The sequence below is a fragment of the Balaenoptera borealis genome (assembly GCF_965194805.1).
Source record: "Balaenoptera borealis genome assembly, chromosome: X".
Lineage (NCBI taxonomy): Eukaryota > Metazoa > Chordata > Mammalia > Artiodactyla > Balaenopteridae > Balaenoptera > Balaenoptera borealis.
In genome coordinates, this window is record NC_138881.1 from 118,394,314 (window position 1) to 118,402,849 (window position 8,536).

Here is an 8,536-nt window from a genome sequence, read left to right on the forward strand (position 1 = left end):
CATCAGATAATTTAACGGGATACTGCTTTTACTTCTGTTTCTGAAAAGTAACCTTGGAACCACATGATCTTGGGGAGACAGTAGCACAGTGAGACATCTGATCTTAAATACCGGCTGTGTAGTTGAAGATACAGGTAGAGGGGTTTAATTATCTGATTTCTTGCGTGAACTCCTTGTTTCCTTTTAAGTAAAACTCTATGCATGTTCAAGTGTAGTTTGTATTAAGCGTAAAATTGTGACACTTAATCTGTTTATTATGTGTTGTAGCCGAATATAGAGACAGTTTCTTCCTCTCTACTCCTATTTATCAGAGTATTGACAGATCATTTTATTACTTCCTAACACCTTTTCCATTTTTTTTTAGTTGAGGAAACTAAGGCTCAGATAAGTAACTTGCCCGCATTCACACAGCTAGTGAAACTAGCAATAGGACTCAAAAACGAATCTGTCTGATACCAAAACAGTGATTCTTTTTATACTATTCTTCTGTGTAATGGCAATCAATGCAGAGAAGGACAGAATTTCCATTTTAAAAGGCACTCAAAAGTTGTTTAGTACAATGCCAGTCCTCTCTCTCTGTCATCTGATGTTTTTATCTCTGTTGCAGAACCTCCATTTGTTTACCTAGAATTTATATCTTTGGTCAATAGGGTAGAAGATGTAGAATTCAATCTTCCACATCTGAGCTGAGTGCATCTTTATGGGGGCCCGATCCTTCTGCTGTCACCCAGCAGCTGGGGCTCTCTCCTGAGATATGGGCTCTGTAGAGGGTCCTGGGCTCCAGTTCCCATCTCACCCCATCCCCAAGGCTCAATGAAGGATTCAATATAAACCAAAAGGAAGGTGTGCTTCTTAAATAAGAGCCTTTAAGGCACTGGGGGGAGAGGATTGGGAAGCTGGCTTTGAAGCTAGGTGCACGGTGGTTGAGTTTTTGTTTAAAGTTGTACCTGAGGGAACCATGGTTAAGGATTTTTAGTTATTTGGAGCAGGACAGCACTGGACTTTGTCCTGCTCATACCCTGGCCTTGATAATGCCCCACATCCTCCAGTCAGATCTCACTGTAAGGTTTTTCTATGAGTAAAACTTGCAAAAGGGCAGGATTCCTGTGACTTCTGTAACGTTCTGTAGTAGTTTTTCTCTCTGTGTTTTCTCTGTGTTCTCTTCCTCTATCTCAGTCTCTCTCTCTCTCAAATAGGTTATTGCTACATTAATAGAATTGCTTGATACATTATGTAGTAAGAGGACTCTCATCTTTTTTTACCAGCCAGAACCTGTATTTCAATTATACATTAGTTTTGGGACTTCCCTGGTGGCACAGTGGTTAAGAATCCGCCAGCCAACGTGGAGACACGGGTTTGAGGCCTGGTCCGGGAAGATCCCACATGCCGCGGAGCAGCTAAGCCCATGCACCACAACTACTGAGCCTGCGCTCTAGAGCCTGTGAGCCACAACTACTGAGTCCACGTGCCACAACTACTAAAGCCCGCGTGCCTAGAGCCCGTGCTCCACAACAAGAAAAGCCACTGCAATGAGAAGCCCACGCACCGCAACGAAGAGTAGCCCCCACTCGCTGCAACTAGAGAAAGCCCACGCGCAGCAATGAAGACCCAGTGCAGCCAAAAATCAATCAATAAATTTTTTTAAAAATTAAAAAAAAAATTATACATTAGGTTTTATTTTGTTGTGTGTGTGTGGTGGAGGGGTGGTTGCTGTATTACATTCTTGAGTTCTGCTGAGCTCTCTGTTTACATAATTCCTGAGAGTTTCTTCAGTAGATTTGCTGCTACTTAATTTCCCCATCCTTCAACTATGAAGTTGAGGTCTTTGGTTCCAAGTTCCAGGCCTCGTCATATCTTATATACCAGGCCCCATGACGTTAGACTCATAGATTTCATCATATTAGATTCATTCTTTCGTTCCATTTGTTCTGTTATTTTTTAAAGTATTCTAATAGTCAATATTTTTCTATTTTTAAGTCCATAGATTTGTTAAATATGTCTTCTAGGTTTTCATCCAACTAATTCAGAAAAAAACATTGAATAAGAAAAGTTTTCCAACGGGGCTTCGTATCATGGTACTGTAGACTTTTTTCCAGTTTGATACCTGTGGTTAAATTGCACATCTTAAGTATACTTGCTCATACAGGGACTTAGTTATACATCAACTTAGTCATCCTAGCTCTCAGTTCATATATTTTCATCTTACCTTCAAGGGTCTCATGACAAGGCTTGTCAGATGCTTTGCTGAATCCAGGATCATGTTGACATCTATAGATTCTGTCTTTGCATCATTAGGTCAAAGAGTTTCTGTGTCCTATGAATTTCAAAACCTGGTCCTGTTCTTAGGATCTGGGGAGGCCATGGTCATGAATTAGTTCTAGGCATTCCAAAGGGAGTCTGATTTGGTCTGGAACTAACTAGGAGAGATTTACTGATCTGGAGTGGGCTTATATAAGAAGATTTAGATGACCTCTGGTTGATAATGTTGGTGCTTCTTATTTTTAGCTTTATCATTTATCCTGAAATCTCTTACACTAAGTTATGCCATGTTATAACCTTTAGATCACATTTCATTTTGTGCTGTGATAGATAAGTTATGTGGTGGAGGTGACACCCTGGAACTAAATAATGCAATAATTTGCCAGCTTTTTGAAACCAAGATCTGAATGATTCTTCCTGTATTTAAGGAATAGATTATTATTCAAGAGTTGTAGTCATTTATTTAATTTATTCTGAAGGTTCTCCAGTTTGCTCTAGGAAGAAGCTAAGTAGGCTGATACCACCTTTGATGAGTTCTGATGTTAGTCTGAGAGCAGTGATGACTTGAAGTGACTGATTATCAGGATTCAAGTGGAGAATACGAGTTCACATTTTAAGTACCTTTTTCTTCCTGGTAGCCCAGTCACATAAATATGTAAGAAATTGTTTACCCTCATCATAAAACAATTGCAATTCCCTGTTCCTGAGAGTACATGACAACAGGTATCCAAATGTAATTTTTAAAAATCTCTTTAACCAGCTGACCAAATGTGTCAATCTGTCTCTTTTCAAGAAACTTCTGGTCCTTGGAACTTCTGCTGTTTCAAAAGAAGTGAGAGTCCTTAGGGAAACAGGAACTTAACTCATGGTCTGGGTATGAATTCAGTTTTTGTTGTTAAAGAAATTGATGGAAGTTTGTGGTGCCAATACTTAAAATCATGCTACAGTATGGGAGTGATTGCTTGACTATATGGAAAAAAATATTAAATACTTATGTAGTCATATTTCAAATAAGTTGAAATTTGTGGAGTAAAACATCAGATATTATAGCTTACCACTTCTCAATTTTTGTTTAGTTAGTTGTATACTTTGCCCTGTTGCCTGGAATTCTCTGTCATAGTTGTCAATTTCAGTATATCCTCTAGATGCCATGAGGATCAAGTACAGCTTTGTAAGTTGCTTGCTATCACATATATTATGTTACAGTGGAAAATTACTTGAGTCAACTTTGACTTCTTCCTCACTTTGGCTTGCATGCAGATTGTTGAAAATTCTCTTTCCATCTACAGAACATCATCCTTGCATTTCCTCTTTAGTGGTTAATGTCCTTCATTTAAATATCAGTGAGTCTGACACCTCTAGTCAAGAAAGCCTCTCTCTCTCCTGTCTCTTTGTGTGTGTCTCTGTATTTATTGCTCTTTTTTTGGATCCTACACTCATGTGCTCATTTTTCTTCATTGAAATGATAAATACTTCTGTAGTTTTCAAAGTTCTGTGGGTGATTCTTATGTTTAGACAACATTAATAACCCTCAGACTAACCTATTAACCAGGATTATGGCTAACTAAGATTATAAAAGAGATGTTTCATTAAGTTGTAGTAAGACATGTCTGGCCTTCCAATCCCATATTTAATGATTTACATCTCTGAGTCAACCTTGTTGAAGTCTGGCAGCTGTAAGAGTGGTACTCTCTCATATATATATCCATACATTCAGTTTATTGTATGTCAGATATTTATTGAACGCTATGATGGTATACTCCATGTCTCTTTTGAATGTGATTAGCTATGCTGTTCTTAATTTCAGTTCAACAACTTTCATTTACTCTTCTATGGAAATATGACTCTGAACTTCTGTGTTCCTCTACCCTAAAGACCTTCTGCCAGACTATGGAGTATATTTTGGAAATCCTGGCTTCCTAGAGCTGTGCTCCTCAATGTTAATGAATATGTAAATCCCCTGGGGATCTTGCTAAAATTTAAATTCTGATTCAGGAGGTCTGGAGCAGGACCTGAGATGCCACATTTCTAACAAGCTTCCAAGTGATGTTCATGCTGCTGGTCTGTGGATCCTGCTTTGAATAGTGAGGCTGGAGTTTTCTGGGTGGTAGTGTCATTACAGAACAGGGATTATAATAAGTATTCTCCCTCCATTCCTTCACTGGTAACTTTTGATTTGGTGACTGAGGAAAAGCTGATGGTTGCATAATTGAGGTCTCTATTTCTCCGGGCTTTCAAAGTGCTGCTAGCTTGTCAGGAGCAGCTTAGTCCAATATCCTGATTGTGTGTCCTTGCCTTCTCCCTGTGAAGAGGAGAGGTCAATTTCTTGCTCTTACTTCCTCTTGCTTTGCTGATTTTGTTTTGTACAACCAATGCATAATTAAATCCCCCCAATTTTGTTTTACTTTTGTCCCCTAAAGCTGGTTGATTTTAAATAAATACGCCACTGAGATTTTATGCTCTGCTGCAGCAGCAGGCAAGGTTTCCATTAAGCCAGGGAATGAAGCCTCGACCATCAGTTGCTTGGGTAATTGCTCAAGGTCAGTGAAAGGTGTCTTGATATTTTGTCACCTGAATATGTAATGAGAGCTCTTTAAATTCCCCAAGACTAAAAACAAGATTGGTTTAGGGTTAGAGATAGGACCAAGCATAGATATGAACTGAAATAGCTCCAGCTGCGTAGAAAGAGACTGTATGAGCAGAAATCTAGGCAGAGTTAGGGAGTCTAGAGGTGTTATCGTCCTTTATTGTGCATTGAAAACAACTTCAAAGCTTATTTAAAATGCAGATTCTTGGATGTCACTCCCAAAAAATCAGAAGACATATACATAGGGTGGGACCCAGGAATATGTATTTTTAATGAGCATAAATGATATTCTGACGTATTCTATAGCACCCACATTATGAGAAATGGTGGTTTTTATGCAATATCCAAAGGCAAAGTTTTCGAGCATTTGAAAGGAATGTTTGGTCATTACAGAATAGACATGTTTAAGAATTATCTTAACTATACAATACTCTCCTCCATAAGCAAAAAGTATTTCATTCAGAGTGTTAATGGAAACATTAATTCAATCGCCAGTGGATAAATTTTCAAGGAAAGGTAACTATCATAGTGTCACAAAAATTATTGGATCTATTTGCTTGGAGCCTATCCTCTTCCACTCTAACAACTGGCAAAACTTTCTAAAGGGTGAGCTTATTAGAAGTCTTAGGTACTAGCAAAGCTTAGTACTTTGCAGTGACACCCAAATGACCTTCAGAAGTGTAAGAAAGGAAGAATAAAGCTAGAGAATAAAATCTATGGCAGCAAAGTAAAACTTGAGTAATCTCTCCTAAATGTTATGGAAAAAGTACAAAGAAATGGAAATAAAAAGAGATGTATCATAGGTCTGGAGGACAAAGAAATGAGATTCAATGCAAGGATTACAAGTAGGTATCCCTTAAGTGCAGAAGGAAAAAAGAATATAAAAGAAAATCGGGGTGCAGGAGTGATGTCAGCAAGATGGCAGAGTAGGAGATCCCAGCCTTCATTCCATTAGAAAAAACAATTGGACAGCTATCCATGAACCAGAATAACTCTGGGAGAGCTCTGGCGTCCAGTTAAGAAGCTGCAGCAACACAGTGGAGAAAAGAAACCCAAGAATAAGCACACACAAAGGGTAGGAAGAACAGTTTCCTTTTGTCTACATCATCCCACGCCTTAGGCCAGCATGGTTTAGGGCCAAGAGGGATCTCCTTGGTCAGCTAGTTCTTCTCACTGGGGAAAAGGAGATCAGGGTGAGTGTCCAGCTTCTTCAGCCTTTCAGGGCACTGCGGAAGGACCTACTTGAAGTTCATCCCCCAGGGATAGCTAAGGGGGACTGGCATAGCGGAGACGTCTGTCAACAGCCGTGAATAAAAAAGAAGGGCGGGGCACTCGGTACCAACCACGCAGCAGGTACCGCCATGGTCCCCAGTGGCCGCCTTTGCAAAGTACCCCAGCAACCTCCGCCACTGAAGACCTCAACAGCCCTCACAGCCACTGCACCCTTCCTGCAAACATCACCTCTGAGAATCCTGCAGTGTTGGCCATCGCAGACCCCAGAGGCCTGCTCTGCAGATCCCAGAAGCTTTCACCACTGAGGAACCCAACAGCCATTGCAACCGCTGCAGATGCCCCAGAGTTTTCACTGCCGAGGGCACTGCAGTTTTCCCCTTCATGGACTCCAGCTGCCTGAGCCACCACCCACCCGGTCACTCCACCACACTTTGGACCTGTTCCAGCCGGCGCTGCTGTGGGTACCTTGGTCTCAGGAGCTAACTTGGTCACTGCCAAACTAGGGCTCACGGCCCACCTCCACCATCACTAGGGCACCGGCCTGCTGCTCACCCCAGACCCCACTGCCGGCTTCTGCTCCCACCGCTGAGGGCAACCTGAAGACCTCCACCGCGGCTGAGCGCATGCCGCGAGCCTCCACCCACGCTGATGGCCCTGTTCCCTGCTGTCGCATGCATGCAGAGGCCAGCCCGCCCCAGCCCCGCCACAAGCCCCCTCAACCATGAGCTACTGGCCCCACCGCCACCAGCCGTGGTGCGTGTGATCCGCCGGTACGTTCGACACTGGACCCAGAGGCACTTGCAGCAACTGTCACCTCCCCAAAGCTCTGCCGCTGAGGGCCACACAGTGTGGCGGATTGGTACAGTCTGAGAACACGTATCCAATTCTTTAAAATTATCCATACATTTATTTTTTAAAACAATTCCATTCTTAGGAAACAAAGATTTGCAGAAAGATGGATGTAGAGGGATATTTCCTAAATTATATATAATGAAATGCTTTATTTTTCCTTTATATTTTGTCTTTCATTCTACTCTCACATGCTGTCACCTGTCATATCTCCTAACACTCAATAAGCTGTCACTATTAACATTAACCTTTCCTTACCAAATTATTGTTAGGACAGCTTGATTTTTGAAGAGGCATTGTTTGTTTGTTTTCTCAGTAGTCTCTGGGAAGCTGACCCCTAGTTAAGGGAGGTATTACTGTAGATAGTTCAAATGGATTCCACGGTAAAAGTACCTGATGACGCTGACAGCTATGACATTTACAACTATAATGGCCTAACCATGTAGCGTCATGAATCGTATATAATAGGGATGCATTTTTCCATGAGAGAATGAGAAAGATGTATTAATGAGCTATTAAGAACTAGGAACATCAGTTTTAAAGAAAGACTTCCTATGCTAATGTTCAGTTGAATTAGCTCAAGTGTGGAAATATTTTTGTGGTCTGCGATATCATTTATTTGAAAACTTAAACTTACTTATTTTGGAAGCAGGCCAACCAACCAATACATCATTCATGTCGTACCAATATATTAGCAATTCTGTGAAACTGAAGTAACAATGTTAATTTTCTCTCAAAGTGAATGCCGTATCAGTGATTTAAATGAGTAATTAGGTACTGTCAAATTAAATTCATTTTGATTTCTGAAATGCACTCCATGTTATACTATATTTCCTCATTAGAAGCACATGTCCTTAAACATTTTAAATTATGCAGTTTGGGAATTATACACCATATCTCTAAACATTTTCATTCAGTACTGTTCATATCAGGACATTTGAATCCAAATGTGATATTTTATATACTCTGAAAACTGCATGTATTACTTACTTCTCTTATTTTTATTCCATTTCTTTTCTGTTTCTTTAGCAGGCTCCAACTCCATCTCTCTTGTCTTGCCCCTCTTTTATATACCAACTTGCAGTAGCTGTCATCTATTACCTGTATGACTCAGTTCTTTCTGCTCTATGCCCCTCCTTAAAACGACTTGACAAAATGTCATGCCTATGATTGTCACTATGTGAAGCTTTTAAAACTTTTATAGGTTTCAGGAGACTGTGTAGGTATATAAGATTTCTATAGGTTTTAGAACACATAAATTTAAGGAAGATAATATATCGGCATATGAAACCAATATATTTTCATCCTTGGTAATTTCTGGTTTTGGTTTCCCACTACTCCAACCCCCTTAACAAAGGCCAAGCCTGCCTGATGAACCTTGAACATCAGGGTTGCTATTATAAGCCAAGCATAGTGAAAACTCAAGACATCCCTTTCCTTCTGGCCCTTGTAGAGTATTATGAAATAGAATAAAAGCTCAGGCAGTGTAAAGATGTTAAAAAGCATGCATCCTTGTGTCCTCTTGTCAATATGGAAACTCAAGGTGGGGTGGATTGGGCATCACTGTAGAAATACCCAGATAGGGATAATAGAACTTGATAATACCCA